The sequence below is a fragment of the Tachypleus tridentatus genome, chromosome 1, assembly GCF_004210375.1.
Source record: "Tachypleus tridentatus isolate NWPU-2018 chromosome 1, ASM421037v1, whole genome shotgun sequence".
Taxonomy (NCBI): Eukaryota; Metazoa; Arthropoda; class Merostomata; order Xiphosura; family Limulidae; genus Tachypleus; species Tachypleus tridentatus.
This window is the reverse complement of record NC_134825.1, coordinates 25207999-25227168: the sequence shown is the minus strand read 5'-3', so window position 1 is coordinate 25227168 and position 19170 is coordinate 25207999.

The following is a 19170-nucleotide window of genomic DNA, read 5'->3' as shown; positions in this document are numbered from 1 at the left end:
ATTAGTACTGATTTACATTAATTCCTCCATTTATAGTAGTTAACGTAGTATATTCGTTTGTATGATTGTTAATAAATTATACGCAAAGCTATTAGAGTCATTCGCTAAAATGATAGATTACAAGAAAGGCAACAAGAAAACACCGTTCACTGCCAATGAAAACACAGATTACCTGGCGTTTTGTTTATTTTTGGATTTCGCGAAAAGCTAATCGAGTGCTACCTGCGCTAGCCGTCCCTAATTTAACAGTGTACGACTAGAGGAAAGTCAGCTTGTCATCACCACCCGCCGCTAACTCCTCGGTTACTCTTTCACCAACGAATAGTGGGATTGACGGTCACATTATAACGCCCCCACGGCTAAAAGGGCGAGCATGTTTGGCGCGACGGGGATGTAAACCCGTGATCCTCAGATTACGAATCGCAAGCCCTAATCTACCTGGCCATGTCGGGCCGATTGGCTGACGCATTATCATTTCTCAATGGTTGACACGGGTATAATCGGTGAGAAGATTCGAACCAGAGAGTACGAGTCAAATGTTTTAATCACTATGTCTTAGCAGTACAATAAATTCGTAAAAGGCTATATTAAACCTAGTTCTAATGTTTTGTTAATATAAGCGTTAATATAAGGGTTAGCTATTTGATGGCAAAGTATATTTTTACACATAATGCTGGATCAGCTGCTCGTGATTTCATAACTTGACGACATACCTCCACAAGATCGAGAAATGGATTGGAACCATTGTTCCAAAATTTATACTGAAGATATCTGATATTTCTCGTGAACCAACCAAAAGCCGGAAACGACACTAAAACACAACCATAAAATTGTATTAAAGATATGCGACAAAAATGATGTTGTTTGTGGTAAACTATTTAAATGACATTTTATCTAATCAGTTTTATTTTTCAATTGCGTTTATAAAAATTAGGTATAATTAGGACGTAAAATTATATAAAAATCATTAATAAACATTTGAAACGATAAATAGGTGGCACCTTTTTCGCTTATTTTGATGCTGTTAGGGCACATTATCTGCCTTTTTTCATGCATAGTACTTTTTGTTATGAATCAAAAGGCAGCAGTAGTAAATCCAGCAATTCAGACTGAATAAAAGAGGTCGCTAGATGGGTGCAAAAGGAAGATGTCACTTTAGATGACGAGATCATATTTCCAAACGTTGTCATCAGTGTGTACGTCAATGGGAACTTGTGACTAGATCACCATTACAGGGGGTCATGCCGTCAAAAGTGTTAATTATAAGGCGTGTTGTTGGGGGCACGTTGATAGGACAACAAAACAGGCAGCCGTTAATCTATAATATATGTCTCATCATGCCGATAATTAATTAACTAAATCGTCCTAAAAAGAATGCTTAACAGTAATTCATTAAATCAATTATATTTACTTCGTCCTAAAAAGGACGCTTAACTCTCATTCATTTATAATTAATTCCGGAAGTCAATTTTAATTAATTTGTCGTAAAAAAGGATTCTACCCCTAATTCATCAGGTAATTAAATTCCGTGTCCTATAAGAACAGTACCTCACTCAAGTGCTTAAAGATTTTCAATGATATTATAACTTGTCAATAGCAATATTTAATGTAACAATATCACTGTTATATGCATTTTACCACATACCCATAACATGTCTTTTGGTTTATATGACTCTAAAAGATGCGATATCATACAATGTTTAAAACTTTAACTTTATTATACCTTTTACATCGCCAAGGAAACGTTTATTATGTAATAACACTTTTATTGAATTACAACAAAGTATTTGGTTGTCCATAAATAAATGTCGTTTTTAAACTACAAAGTTTAGAAGAGTATAAAGCAGTGTTGTAAAACATGATTTAATCAAAGTAAGCTGCCTTGTTTTGAAAGTGTTTGTTGTTCTAAAAGTTGTCAAAGTACTTGAAAAAAAATGAAAATATGTAGAGGAAAGATTTCGGGAATAAGGTGGATGAGGTAGAACCTCGATTCCCAATTCGTTCAATATTTGGAGCGTCATCCTTGACAGGTCTTATAATGCCGGTTTTGTTGATTTTCAATCAACTCATGCAGAACCCACTTATCCAACATTTTAGTTTTTCCAATCGCACTCAGGTAATTGAGAATGCTTGATTTGTTTGTGCCTTGCTTTTCTGCAAGCTGACGTACTGTTGTTTGAAGGGCTTCCCTTAATGTATTTTCATTAAAAATAGCTTCCTTTCATGACCATTGTGGTCTTTAAGATTCTAATCTACATGTCGAAACCTCTACGGTCAGTAAGAGAACCATAACCGAAAGTCAGGCTGATGTTCCAGGTAGTTTCGATAGCTTTTCGTCTAAGTTTGAATTAATAGAGGAAAATCAGACAAAAGTCATTCTTGTTTTTGTTGCCTTGGGGATTGGGAAACTTATTCTGAGTAGAGTTCAAACAGCAGACAATTAAGACGCCTTATGAGCGACAAACGTTGGATTAAACCAACCAATGATAAGTCACTCAATATTCAGCTTGTAAATATCATCGTGCGAATTCCAACATTTATTTCTGGACAACCTAATAACTTACACATCTTACTTTATTCAATGAGAAGTATTAATTATTATATGAAATTTGCTTACTATTTTTATTTCGTAAAATGATGTAATATTAAATGAAATTTATTCTTTTAATTATCAATCAAATGTTTTACATCATATGGACATCAAGCCAAAGACATCATATATTACACTATGTAAAAAAATTTTTACTTTTCATTATTCCCGGACAGAAAGTGTTATTTCCCAATTGCTTATGCCTAACTTAACTGGAAAAGACCTATTTTTCTCTTCAAACTTTGTTTTTTTAACCTGGGAACGTATAACGAAAGCATGATGGGATACTACATTTATGGGGTGATACGTGAATGTGTTTCACATTACAGTAACAAATCTGGAAAAACTCTTCACTTCTTAACATTTTTGTATAACTTTAGTGTAAATACATGTAAATCTGTTGTTTTGTTTACACCTTATGTTAATGAAAATATGCAAATTTGCCCGTTTTTACGTAGAAAATAGGTTAATTTCTAAAGTTCATTATCCAGATCACAAAAGCAAAGTTTGAAGGGAATAATGGCCATTTTCTGTACTTGTACAACATAAGCAATTGAGAAATAATACTTATTATCAAGGAACAAAAGTTGTGTTACATAGTTTTATTTAATGTAATATCGTCCCGGCATGGCCAAGCGTGTTGAGGCATGCGACTCGTAATCTGAGGGACGCAGGGTCGCATCCACATCGCGTCAAACATACTCGCCCTTTCAGCTGTGGTGGTATTATATTGTTACGATCAATCCCACTATTCGTTGCTAAAAGAGTAGCCCAAGAGGTGGCGGTGGGTGATGATGACTAGCTGCTTTCCCTCTAGTCTTACACTGCTAAATTAGGGATGGCTAGCACAGATGCCCTCGAATAGCTTTGTGCTTTATTAAAATAAAATGTAATATGATACATTTTGTTCCGCGTTTGCAATAAATGTCTGAAATTTAAATGCCCTTAAAAGAAGCAATATCATGCAATACTTAAAATTATACTTTGACTTTATACAATATTTTACATCGTCAACAATACGTTTATTATACAATAACAGTTTTACTGATGTGTGCCAAAACAATTTGTACATATTTTTAAAAGGCGGATTTTCACATATCCATAATCACGATTATTTCTAACGAATTTAACTACAATACAGCAACATTATTTGTACAAACTATCAACGTCCAGATTTAATTGTGTTAAAATTCTTTATTTATAATTAATAATAAATTATTCACTAACTGTATCTGTCCGTTTGTCAATTTCAAACGTACAAAAAAATGTGAAAGTATGGGACGAATTAATTTTTAACCATTTAATGAATTAGTATTAAGCATCCTTTCAAGATGCTTTAATTAACTAATTATCAACATCATGTGACATGTATTGTATGAATAATGGTCGCTTGTAAGACCGTCACAAACATCCTTCTATCTTATGACAACATTTAGACTCGTCTTCTTTGACGACATCTTCCTTTCCTCGGTAGAGAATACGTTTGAAGTGTCAGACCTAACACTGTTAAGCAAATGTTGCAAATTGAAACAATTTTATAAACAATTTCTTCACTATAACAAATTTATTAAAACTATTATACACACCAAAATACCAAAACTCTTACTGTGAATGAGGAAAAGCAACGACTGTATTGAAGTACCGAAAATTACTTTGGCATGATGGATTAACTCGTGTTCCATCGGATTTTTCTGAACATGTGCGTCAATTCCTAGACCACATTTAACTATAACGTCCATAGTCATGGCCTGGAATAGCTTATATACGTCTAGATAAGTATTTTGTCTAGAATATTCCTCAATATTTTTTAATAAATCATTTATAGATTCATCCATAGTTTGTGCCATCTGGTGAACGAAAAGAGAAAGTTATATTTATAAATAAAATAATTCAAAATACTACACAATATGGATATATGTTGTAAATAAATACACGTGAATGTACATCTTATTCTTATCTGTGGGTTGAAGAAAAAAGCATTTCATATCAAATTATACATTTTCGTTAAATATCAAAGTGGGTGTTGGAATATTCTATTACCAAGATCAGTAAAAATTAAGTGAAAAAATATGTAATATAATTTACTGTAAGACGGATTTATGAATCGCTCAAAAATATTCAAATAAATATTTAGTAAAATATATTTCGTTCTACATTTGCCTGAATACTTTCTTTTTTTTTTACAAATATATTGTTTCTAATCTTTGTTTGGTCGACAGAATAAACAAAAATATTCACGTTTTTCATATGATTGTAATGTTAACAACTGATTAAAAGTTACTTTTGTAGAATAACGGTTGTAACCTTTGTTGCTCAAAAGAGTTGTTCTTTGTTGGAATAATAAACAAAGTTGTTTATGTGGCTTGTTAAACTACTTGATATATTTTAAAGTATGCTGAGGATAACGAAATTAGGACAATATTACTTCCTCTGAAACAGCATTAACTTATTCCAAATCCATTGTTGATTTCTAGTTAAATAGAAGGGCACACAACGGAATATCCGTACTGTATACACCAAGGGTATGAAAACTTGTAGTTTAGTATTATAATACTTGAAACTTTTAATTGATCTATTGAGAAGATATTGTGGAGCAATGAATAGCCTTAAGGAAAATGAATGAGGTTATTTTAATGTTAAGCAACCGTTTAATTTTATAAAAGGGTGAAATTTGATTGCATGTTATGTGAATGAACTTTCTAATTGTGAACTGTGAAGGATAGTTAACACGTGTTTAATAAACTGTTACAGGTGGTGTTTGTCAAGTCTTTGTCTGGATGTAAATATGCATTTGAGCTAAGGACACACGAACTTCTTAAAAAAGAACTGTATTTTATAGTTGTTCTAAAGAAAACATCTGCGGATATTCACAAGTTGAATAAAGTTTTTAATACTCACTGTTTTAAGTTTCATGGTAGTGAAGGAAGGGGTAATTACACTTCTAACTCTCTTCCAGCGAGTTCCACGAAGGAAAATTAGGAAGTCGTTAATAGGTTCTCCGGGTTTCTTTGGAGGATCTAATTCAAAAAGACCTTAAAAACACAGTGATGAAACACGATGCAAAAGTAACACCTTGACGAAAACCACAATTTTCAGTTATTTCACTACTGAATACACTGTTGGTTCTTTACATATCGCCACATATAACCAGTATCACAAATACTAGAATATTTAACAACACGAGCTGTAAGAAATAATATGTATACAAACTGTTACTCAAATAAATTTCCTCTTCATTTTTTAATATAATTTATCACAATTTGGTAAAAGATTTTACAGAGAAAAACGATATAAATTATATTTTGTAATAAATTTGGCGTTGTTTTAAACTTGGTTTGTCAAAACCTCTTATGTTATAGTAATATTTATTGAAACCATGTCAGGTTTTGATTGAAAGAGAAACTTTGAGTAAAGGAGTTCAAACACGATATAACAATAATTAAATTTACATTTTAATAAACATTTAACGAAAGGAACATGGACAGAAACAATCCTTACTGGTCAATCTGCAAAATCCATGAAATCCTTAATCTGAATTTCTTTTAACAGGTCGAGATCCATCACCACTAAAACTAGTCTCATTCCAAAGAAGCAGCTGGAATACGGAAATCAACATGAAAACTACAGCTTGTTGTTTTTATAAGATAACACTATTGTTTCAGGCGTAGTTGCTTGAAGTCAAACTAGGGAAACTGTGTTGTCTTACACCGCATGCTATTCACATATATATATGTTGGAATTAAGACATGAAAGTTGATGAGAATATATCATTATTTCTTTTCCAAATAACTGTCCTGTATCAATTTGTTAATATCAGATATGTACAACTGTAATAAGCGTATCAGAAAGGAAAACAATATAACCGATAATTAGTTTACGTTTTCTTTTTACCAACAGATGAAGCTGAAGTGTCATCTCTTTGAATTTCAATATTCAGTGTTAGCTGATTTGCTACTAAGTATTAAAGAATGACCTTAAGTATCATTATTGATACAAAATATAATTAAAATCATGTTTCAAGTTGAAATATTTTGATAGCAGTGGCGTATAGTTGGATTATCTATAGTGTGGGACTATTTCTTACAATACTAGTTGGGTAAACTCAGGTAATCGTCGCAATTTTATATTCATAGATTCAGTTGCTTTACGAATCAATCAAATAGCTGCTACTTTCCATTGGCTTCTAAGTAGCTAATTTCCAGATTGTAGTTTCTATACCTAATAATGCTATGTAAACAAAGTGAAACGTTCCGCATATAATACGCTGCTTTTAAGTATTATTAAGAATATTAACAAGTTTAACAAAAAAATTAATTTATTTATTCCAGTGTCAAACAACTGATTATTTTAATAAAATGTAGAGGGCGGTATTAGACATTTCGACACACAGTTACACAACCCCTTTCAAACATGTAGTCAGCTTCCGGTCAGTTACCTCTTTCTTTGTGAACCTGACGATGACTGAAAAAGGTCGAAACGTTGTTCGCTCTTCTATGTAAAGTGTTTTCTCAGCCCAAACGAGCCGTTTTTGCATATAAATTTCTCAACAAGTGGGTTTCTCGTCATCACTGATTTATGTACAAAGTTCTGCACTCAGTACACATGCAAGGGTGTGGAAATGACAAATATATTTTAAATGTTGTCGTCAGTGAAAATTAAGTATCGTGTGATCAACTGTGTCGTATTGCTTTAGCACCGAAAATAATGTTGTAGCTGTACACGGATATGGAGGTTAGCTTAACACTTAGTTTTCACGTGTTTTCTGTGTAGCAACTCGGACACAAATATTATTATATGTTTTATATGAGTATTACACGTTAGTTTGCTTCTTTATATCACACATTGAAAATAATTTCAAACTATCCACGAAGGGTTATTTTGACTTTCTGTAATACATATTGAAACTAATTTTATGTAATCCATCAGAAAGTTTTACTATTTTGTAATAGATGTTGAAATTAACATAAAACAACATGAGAAAACTAAATTTCCCTTTTTTTTATAATATATTATAAGCTGCTAAATAAAATGTTAATGGAGGAGTTTGTTTTTAGAAATATCTCATTGCCCCCCCACTAGTACAGCAGTATGTCTTCGGATTTCAACGCTAAAATCAGGGGTTCGTTTCACCTCGGTGAGCTCAGCAAATAGCCCGAATTGGCTTTACTGAAAGAAAACACACGTAAAAAAAAAACACACAAAAATATCTCATTAACAAACAGCAACTTGTTGATATGGCTGTACCTTTAGAAATATTCCACACACATATCACTACTGTCTGGCAATAGAGTTGAAGAGCTAGCTTTGAATGAAGTATACATACTTTAATGCCGACATGGCCAGGTGGATTAGGGCGTTCGACTCGTAATCTGAGGGTCACGCGTTTGAATCCACGTCACACCAAACATGCTCGCCATTTCAGCCGTGTAGGCGTTATAATGTGACGGACAATCCCACTATTTGTTGGTAAAAGAGTAGCCCAAGAATTATCGGTGGGTAGTGATATCTACCTGCCTTCCCTCTAGTCTTACACTGCTGACTGAGGAACGGCTGGCGCAGATAGCCCTTGTGTAGCTTTGGGCAAAACTGAAAACAAACCTACTTTTACGTATTTTATTAAAAAGGAAAATGTTCACAACAAGTGAAACCAGTAGTAGCTTCCACAGAAAAGATGTTTCATGTTGAAAAAATGTCTCTAATATCTCTATAATATAGAAAAATCTACTTACAGTATCCAGATTGTGAACAGTGTTATGAAAAGAACGATCGTTACTGGTCCGAACATTGTGTTCAGTATGTAAACAATAAACTACTGAATAAACTAACAAAATAATTATGGTCACTGAAAAACGAAACAAAACAATCACGTTTGCAATAAGACAAATTAAACACTTTAAACTTTATACAGGGAAGTATGACTTCTCTATATGACTTTCAGCACAACTATTCTGTACAATTCGTCACTATTTGTTCCGGTGATAGCCGGGTCTTTTTATACCATTAAGTAAGGATTATGAGACCAGCCGTCCAGTAATTAGAACCAATCAGAATCAACGTTTAAATTCGCCAATGAAATTCATTTTAGAAAAGATAGCAACAAGAAGTACACGCAGGCCTCACAAGGTCAAAGTGTTCAAGACTTGACACAAAATTAATTGTTCTCTGATTACACTATGTAACACAAACTTTGTTCCTCGATAGTATGTGTTGTTTTTTAATTGCTTATGTTGTAAAAGTACAGTAACTGGCCATTATTTCCTTCAAACGTTACTTTTGTGGATTGGATAATGAAATTTTGAAATTAACTTATTTTCTATGTAAAAACGGACAAATTTCCACATTTTCATTTATACGGTGTGCAAACAAAACAACAGTTGAATCAATATTTGCATGTATTTGTACTGAAGTTACACAAAATGTTTAGAAGTTAGTAGTTTTTCGAGATTTGTGACTTTTATGATTTCGTTATACGCTCATTGGTTGTGGCGTTCAAATTCCAATAATCTTGTTGTAAACGCTCGCCTTGCTCCTCTGAGTATGTTCCCTTGTTCTCCTTGAATTTATCAAGATGAGCGTCAAGGAAATGAACTTTCAGGAGACATCCTGCAATCCATTTAGCAGAAGTTCTTCACCAGAGCCTCAAACAGATCCACGTAATTTTCGGCCTTGTGATTGCCCAAGAAGCCTCAAATCACTGCGACAAAGCTACCCCAAACATTTTTCCCTTGCCACTGAGCTTCTTGAGGAATGCACTCTAGTGTCTTCTTTCTCTGTGGTCCAACGAAGACACCAGCTTTTACCTTTGCCTCAGACAGTTTAGAGAAGAAGTCGTGAAGGTACTTGAAGGCTGCAGATTTGTTATCAAGAGCTATGAAAATTGTTTCATAAAACCCAGTTTTATGTACAATGGTGGGAATAACACCTTCTTGAAGTCCACTAGTGGCTCAAACTTCACATTATGCCTCCTTTCAGAGAAATGTGTCCGTTGAGACCATTGCTTCCTGTTGTACTGCGCTGCGGGTTCTATGCTGTCCCAAAGGTAAAGATAACAGAGAAACTTGGTAAAGCCTCCTTGAAGACCCATCAGGAATGTCACAATATTGAAGTATCCGATAACCTCTCACTCATACTCATCATACTTCAAGGCTTCTAACAAGGTCTTGACGCTGGTGTATTCCTCTTTGAGGTGCACCGAATGAGCCAGGAAAGAGACGGATACTTATTACCGTTATGGAGCAACACAACTTCGAGACTTCACACATCAAACAATTGTTGGGTAAGAAAAAAAAAGTTCTTTCACCTTTTGAAAACTCTGGGAGTTACAGGGTATCTTGTGTTTATGTTAAAATTGTGAAGATGTGTTTTATGCCACATCAGGCAATCTGTTCAGTCCACCAAGGGGAACTATTAACACTGATTTCTTGAAGACGCGTGTTTTTCTATTATCATAAGTAGTTAAACCTTATGAGACATGATGATAGTTTGTGGTTACCAACGGCTTTATGGTTATTGAAAACCGATAACTCGAAAGTGCGTATGAATAAATCGATACGTTAAAAATAAATACCTTACTAAAAGGTCTGTGTATTTGTTGTGTTAACATATATCTGGAATAATCCTAAACATAAACTAGACAGTACCAGAACCTGCAATATTTAAGGAAGGAAATAAACTCTTCCAATACTGAAGTAGTGATGTTTGCGTGTTTTCTTATAGCAAAGCCACATCGGTTATCTGCTTAGTGGAATCGAATCCTTGATTTTAGCGTTGTAAATCCATACGCAGGGGTGATCATAATTTAATTTGTAAGAAAGTAGAAGAATCAGCTAAAGTCAAATAATATAGTTGTTGTGAAGATAAAATATATAAAAAAACAATAAAGAAACTGTTGCAATCTTTTACATAAAAATAATTTTTCATTACACATAAAACATACGTGATTACTCGTATATAAGTTCTTGTAATTGTTTTAGTAAGTTAAACCTGGAGTTCCAAGATATTTTTGTAAATAAACGTTTTGTCTTGAAGAAAAAATCAATACTTTCACAAAGTGAAAATAAATATTGAAAGTACAGTGATTCGTACTTTTATCATCAGAAACTTAATAAATCTATCTAATTTTTACTCACAATATAAGGTAACGGTATATGATCTTACAAAATAATTAAGTTTATAGTTTGAAATTATTTGTTTACTAGAGATAAGAACAAATACACAATTAAAAGAACAGTATAATTTGTACGGATGATTAATAACATATATAAATATATATATATTTGATTGAATGTAATTACATTTTAATGAAGTTAAGTAAACAAAATCACAAGAAAAGACTGCTTTAAAACAGCAAATTCAAACCTCTGACTAATTATATTAGTTTGTTATAACTTATAAAACAAGTCGAGACAAGAATAAATTAAATAAAAAAGCTTCACTAATTGAAAAGATTCAAAGATACTAATAATAACGTGGGATTATAAAATATATCCAAGGTTTTGGAGGGGACTGTGGAACTAAAACCTACATTTTGGTGGGGATACACCGTCTATCTGTCTGAACCTACATTCGCCAGTCTCACATAAGAAATGCAAGAGTAACATTAAATATATGAATATAAATTAGGAGAGCGAGATATGGGTGCCCACAACATCCCACATCTATATCACCCTTCACTGCCTGCAGACAGTTGTGGGAAGGTGACTGTTTTACCAATAAAAGAAGAAAAAATTAATTAAAAGAAAATAAAGAAATATAATACAACCATTTGGTGGTAAGTAACGTTAACTTCAAGAGGTATATTTTCAACTTACTTTAATGTGTATTATATAAAATCAAACAACTACACGTGGAGAGTTTGAGATTAGTTTAAATGTGTGATATAAAATAACAAAGCAACGTGTAATACTGATGATATACAAAGAATATTCGTTGCTAGACAGAAAAGTGTTCAAAAACTCAGTGTCACGCTTACCTATATATTTGTGCAACGACAAAATTATTTTCGTTGCTAAAGCAATACGACACAGTTGATTACACGATACTTAATTTTCATTGACCACAACAGTTAAAATATATTTGTCATTTCCACGTCCTTGCACGTGTACTGAGTGCGGAACTATTATACATAAATATTTGTATTGAGGACATACTTATATTACAAACGATTCAGCGAACGTAATAATTATGATGTCATCTTTACACAATGAATTTTAATAAAGATTTATAATTGCATAATTCATATTATTTGTGGAAGAAAGTACAACAGTTCACTGTACATGGGAATGACATGTAGGTGTAAATTATACTGAATACCCTTATCTTCATATAAACAAGTCATATCAGATGAAATTCTTATATAATTATCTCGTAAATTAAGAATCACAAAGTCCTTTCCGTATAAAAGTATATTAGAAACCTTCGTAATAACTTACAGTTACAATAACCAAATCTAGGTATCACAACTAATAGCATTAGAAACAACACTTTAACTTAATGATTCAAATGAACAGAGACAAATATAGTTTCAATATTATTATCAGTATTCAACTGGAATGGAATATCATGGTTGAAATAACACTTTAATTTAGTGATTGAAATAAGCAGAGACAAATATAGTTTGAATTTTATTATCAGTATCCAGCTCGAATGAATTATCATGGTTAAAATAACACTTTAACTTAGTGATTGAAATCCATGATCACAATCTTTAGTTCATTTAAAATATATTTCACCTTTAGTCAGTGCCTAAAATGATCCAGAAACCTTTATTAAATTGGAAGTGATCCAATAATTATATATCATAGGAGACTACAGATCTATTATTTATAAATCCTACCAACCTCTGACAGCTGTTTTGATGTCAGTAACTAACCATCTTTCAACGTGCTGTGGTTTGATTTGCCTAGTGAGTTAGGCACAGCAATGACTCGTACTTTGACAAAGAGTGAAATTCTATCAGTACTGAGACTTACTTGACCCACTTTTCTCTCAGCCGACATGCCTTATGTTAAACTGTAAAAAGAGAAGATATACAACATTTCACAGACCTTAAACATCTTAAATTTAAACAATAAATGACTTAACAACACATGGAAACATATTTACCATCTCTCAACATGCTCTGATTGGTGAATTTTGTTTGTTTGTTTGTTTGTTTTGAATTTTCGTGCAAAGCTACTCGAGGGCTATCTGCACTAGCCGTCCCTAATTTAGCAGTATAAGACTAGAGGGAATGCAGCTAGTCATCACCACCCACCGCCAACTCTTGGACTGCTCTGTTACCAACGAATAGTGGGGTTGGCCGTCACATTATAACGCCCTTACGGCTCAAAAGGCGAGCATGTTTGGGGCGATCGGGATTCAAACCCGCGATCCTCGGATTACGAATCGGACGCCCTAACACAATTGGCCATGCCGGGCCATGATTGGTTAATTATTGACATCAAAACTGTTAAATAAGTTTCTATGTGTTGTTAGTTCATATATTGTTTAATTTTAAGAATGTTTATGTTCTGTGAATTAAGCACAAAGCTATACAGCGTGCAATCTGGGCTCTTTCCTCACCACGGGTATCGAAACCCGGTTTCTAGCTGTAGGAGTCCACAGACATACTGCTGTTCCACTAGGGGGCTTGAATGATTGGTCAGTAAAAATGAGTATATTCAAACAATATATTTTACTAGCTGATGCAATGTGATAGTTACCTGCCCCTAATATTTGGGTATATGTCTTTATGTTCATCTACAGAACGGAAACCAAACAAAAGCGAAGTAAGAATACAATCGTGCAATTTTTAGTTTAATTGTCTGTTTAACACACATTGCTTTAAAATAATCAAAATAATATATGTTATGGAAAAAATTAAGCACTTTTCTTTGACACATCAAATGTAAGTTAAATCACACCTAGGGTAAAAATATGAAAACCAAAGTAAATAAATATTACAAATATATTTATTTACCAATCATATACCTATAAAACAAAATTTTGATAGGACTCAGGTTAACAGCAAAATTTCACTGTATTAGAGGAAACATTCCACTTGTTTGTTACAGATAGGAGAATGGAAGTGTAGACCAGAGTGTCTAACAGATTTCACAAATGTTATAAAAATTACTGCTCCTATCAATTTTTACATTTAAGACTAATCATAATGATCAAATGTCTGTTCGTCACAAAACCTAAAAGTTCGTGCATATTCATAAGCAATAAATTCAGTGTTCATAATTCTGATATGCAACAAAACCACAATTATCCTGATATTCTCTTGTAAAATCTCCTTTAATGTTAAAGATCAATCAGCGTTTTTCTTATAACTATGAATTTTGCTGTTCGTATTTATGAGAATGTGGTCACATAATTTTATCTGTTATTCAAACTCCACAATATACTAATGTAGGCATTTTTAGTGTTTAAACTGCACACAAATGGACACTAGACAGATAAAGCAACAAATAAGGTTATAATTCCCTTGTTGATCTCAAAATGTCAACAAAAATATTTACAAGTTACTTAGTCCACAGTCAGTATTACATTTTAAGTTATAAATGTTTAAGTTCAATTTATATTAAAAATGATTTTATTGTTTAGTATTTTGTATTATAGATCTGTCCAACACTAATGTTATACACCTTGTTTACTTTTTTGTAAAGCTTCTATAGGTCTCTTCCTTTTTTTCTTTCTCCTGATAAATTCCCTGTCACTTAGCATGCTGTCATCTGGTTATGGTCAATACTTTGCTGTTTAGCTTTTAGTTAAAAAATCAAATTTCTTCTTTTAAAATGGAGACTCCTTTTCATCAACATCCCACGAGTTTATTCAATGTTCTTCTTGAGATAAAAAGTAAAAGATTAAACACAATTTTCCATATATGGCCAAACTAGTGGACCTATACAATGAAATTATATCCTCTTTGGACATACATTCAATGTGTTTTCAAAATATCCAATTTGCACTCCAGTCCTAACAATAGTAGCAATCAATGATGAAATGAAAGTAATTCACACTCCTAGTGAGTACGATATAAACATAAAATTATACAGTTTTAAACTGAAGTATTGTATCCTCACTTCCGACTCTGAGTTAATGTCTCGAACACTCCATAATGTAAATTCCTGTATAAACACAAATAATAATTAAAAAAAAACATCTTATTCGGAGTACGACATTCCTCACTTAAGCCAAGAAAGACATATCTCTAGAGATATGGACGTATCACTAAATGATGTAGTAAATCAAAACAAAATATTATCATGAATTCGTGATAAGATTTGAGAGCTGATGGAAATAATGTTACTCTAAAGAGGCCGAACTAATGACAAACAACACAAGAAAAATGAAATATCCGTAATTATAGAAGATGAAAATATCAACATTTATTGTGATAAATCATAGTAAGCTGTGACAAAAAGTATGTTTCCTGTTTTTGATTTTCGCGCGTAACTAGTCAACGGCTATCTGCGCTAGCTGTTTCTAATTTTGCAGTGTAAGACTAGAGGGAAATAGTTAGTCATCACCACCTACCGCAAACTCTTGGGCTACTATTTTACCAACGAATAATGGAATTGTCCGTCACATAAGAACGCCACCACGGCTGAAAAGGCGAGCATTTTTGGTGCGACGGGGATTCAAACCCTTGACCCTCAGATTACGAGTCGAATGCCTTAAACCACCTGTTCAATGTGGGCCTAACAAAGAGTATCAGCACCTATGTGTTATGTTTAGAATGAGACGATAAATGAAGTGTCGGAACTGTGACAAGAATGGATTATAATCCCTGTTGTATGTTGTGAATGACGAAAGAATGAATTGATTGAAATAACCATGAATTCAGTTTTCCATAACTAATGTAAAATATATTGTTATTCACATGTATTACATCAGTATTTTCATGTTGTTTATGTATGTAGTTTATCAAAATTGTGTTGATAAAATGTTTTAAGAACTTAAGTATGTGTTAGTCCTTTTAGATGGGTAAAGGCTACATTCTGAAATCCTTGTCTTCAGGTCTAAAGCCGGAGTATAAACGATTCTGTAGGGATGTTGTAGAAAATAGCCTGGTTGCGTCATTACTGATTAAGAATGTACATCAGGTGACTGAATGTAGACCAATAACAATTAAAGGATATTACATGTGAGTTTTAGGGATGTTTGATTTTTTTTTTGTTTAAATGGAGTGCAGAAATTTTACCAAATTTTTTGAATGGATAGCCAGAAGTTATTAATATTTTTTTGTGAATAATTCAGATAGAATATATGTTTAAATTACTAAAAAATTAATGTAAAGCCTAATGTATTATTCATTTTACCATTTGTCTCTAATTATGCTGCTTTCGATGAATTGCATTCATTATCAGTTAGACAGGAAAAATGGAACTATGTAATAACTGAGTGACTAAAAGAAATATGATCTGCAATGTTCGTTTGTTTTATGTTTCGTTTTCCACGATTACTGTCGAGAGGAGGATTCCTTGAAACCACTATAACTCGGTGACAAGTGGTGAACTGAATGATAAGTTGTGTTTAACCCTTGTTTTAGAATATGAAATCAGATGTTTATCCACAGTCCTGTATGTCTCATTCTCCTGATCTCTATATAAACTCCTTATTTTGTTCTTTCTCTCCTCATCAGCCACACACAAGTAGTTGGAGAACTTTTCCCCCTGCAATCCGTCGCTCGCGTTCTGATCTCATGCATGTGAATGGGATGGCGATGATGACGTCGTATTTCCACAATGTGTCGAAAAGGACATATTACGAAGATGCGTCGAACACAAAGAGAGTAATGAAGAAGTTTGTGATGGTCTAAAAACAACATAATTACTTTATGTATAAAACATGTTACTAAATCATTAGTTCTGTAGTCAACCATGCTCTTTATATTTCCTGCTCTTTTATATATAAATCACTTATATTGAAAACGACGCTTATTTAAAGAAAAGAGTTAGATTATGCTACCTAGAGACACAGGTGGAAGACCCAACTGTCAGAACAAGAGATATGATGAAGGTGACTGACAGTGTTCCAGGGAAGAGTAAGTAAAGGATCTAATTGGTAAGTGCAAGGAGCTATTAAAAATTTAAAGATAAAGGACATAAATTAATTCTGTTTGTTTGTTTTTCGCGCAAAGCTATTGGAGGGCTATCTGCGCTAGCCTTCCCTACTTTAACAGTGTGAAACCATAAAAAAAGCAACTAGTTATCACCACACACAGGCAACTTTCGGGATAATTTTTTACCAATGAATAGTGGAATTGACGGTAACATTTTAACGCCCTCACGGCTGAAATGGAAAGCCTGTTTGGCGCGACCCGGATTCGAACCCGCGACCCTCGGATTACGAGTCGAACGCTTTAACACGCTTGGCCATGACTGGTCTATTAATCAGGTATGACATTTTGAACGAATGGTTTATAGTTAAGCAGAAAAGTATGTTTGCAAAGATTATTAACTCAGTTGTAAGCCAAATTTTTGCAAATATACGTTTCTGCTTAAGTACAAATTATCCATTAAGTAAAAAAATCAGAATAAAAATAGTCATAACAAAAGACTTAAGTGTTGCTATTGTAATGCTAGAATTATAAGAAAAAATGGATGACTTTAGAACACTGGTAAAAATAGAAAATTTTGATATAACAGGAATAACTAAATATAAATTATTTTGATGACAGGAATTTCTTGGAAATGCATGGTTATAAGTTACTTAATAGGAACTGAACAGTCGAGAGAGGGAAAATAGTGTCTCTATGTGTAAAGTGTGAGTTATATCCTGTTGAAGTTGACAATATTTTTACAAGTAATAGCAGGAAGACTAAAACCACGTGGGTTTCTATAAGTGAATATTAAAGGCAAACTCTCTTAGCAGGAATTTGTTACAGAACCTGATGAAATTATTGAGAAACTTTACAATGAGATTTAGATTTCAGCTGTTAAAGTTTAAAATTTCATCAGACAGCCAAAATGTTTCTTTACAAATCTCTGATATGTTTTCAAAATGTTACTGCATATGTAGACGAGAGTAAAGGTGTGGATTTGATGCATCTGTATTTTCGTAAGCATTTGATAAAGTGTCACATAAAACTTATCTCTGTAAATGTGACGGATAAGACAAATAAATTGATAAAAGAGTGGCGGTATGGAAGAAAGCAGAGGGTTGTTATAAGTGGAGTTTAGTCAGACTAGATCAGTGTTGCAAGTGGTGTATCTCAGGGCTCAGTTTTCTAACCATTGTTCTTTTGATTTACATTAATTACATAGATGAGGGAATAATTAATAAATTATTCAAAGGTGATGATAATGTTCTAGGTGTTGCTGGCTGTGAAGAGAATGTCGCTGTGTTAGAAAACAAGTTAGATCATTTAATGAGTTCCAAAAAGAAATGACGGGTGGCTTTAATTATAATAATTGGAAGACTTTGTATGTGGGGTATCATGATTGAATAATTATATTTGCAAGAGAATAACCTCATCTTTATTATTAAAGAAAGGATTTTGGAGTAATGATTGTTTTTCTTGAAGCCATCCAAGAAGTGTGCTTTTGCTAGTGGTAGGGTAAATAGGATTTTAAATTATATTTACAGAAATATTGAATAATGAAAAATGTCATTGTTTTGTCGTTTGGAATTTAGCACAAAACTACTCAATGGGCTTCCTGTGTCTGCCCACCACGGGTATCGAAACATGGTTTTTAGCGTTGTAAGTCCGCAGACATACCGCTGAACGACTGCGGGGGGGTCTATTTTTCGAATACACTTGGTCGCCTATGGAATGAGTTGTTTTCGAATTTTGTGAAAACAGTAAATTTGAGTGAGTTCAAAAGAAAACTTGATAGATATATAAATAGCAAGAGCTGAATTTAATATTTTCAGTTTTAGTTTTGGATGCGATAACTAATATGAACCAAGTCCATTTTCTCCCTAAAGATTATTTTATCTCTCACTATTTTGTCTTTATGCTGTTCGTAATTGACTTCTATTGTTCTTGATAAAATAATGTATGTGATACATGTTATTTTATAATTTTATAGTTTTTAGAACTTGAATAGTCTTACTACAGGCGAATGATGCTATTAGGTGGATTGCATTAATAAGTTTTAAAGGGAATGGTTTTATGAAGATTCCGTAAGCTCACAATGTTAATGGGGCTTTACTTCAGCCATATGGCCATATCATGTGTGATATCCATTTTTTGTTTCACTTTATAAATAAAAAAAGTAAGTACAATTCACAAAGTTTGACAGTCACGTAGGTTTACATACAGATCTTTTTTTTTCATTTATATAGTTGATTATATTACATGTGGTTTTCAAGTGTTATAATATTCTTCAGGATTGCATATAGATTTTTATCTTATGTTTCGAATTGTTATTTGTGTATTACATATGTCTCACAAAGGCTGATAAAGTTTCTATAGACTGATTACAGCTTCTAGTTTCCTTACTCAAGAACACTTTTTTACAACATTTATCATAAAAAGGATACCTATTTAACTATCCTGTGTTTTCTTTCGTTTCTGATAATTCTATCAATATAAGAATAATTTTTTATTGTTCTTGAAGAAATTAATTTCACTTACATAATTTTAA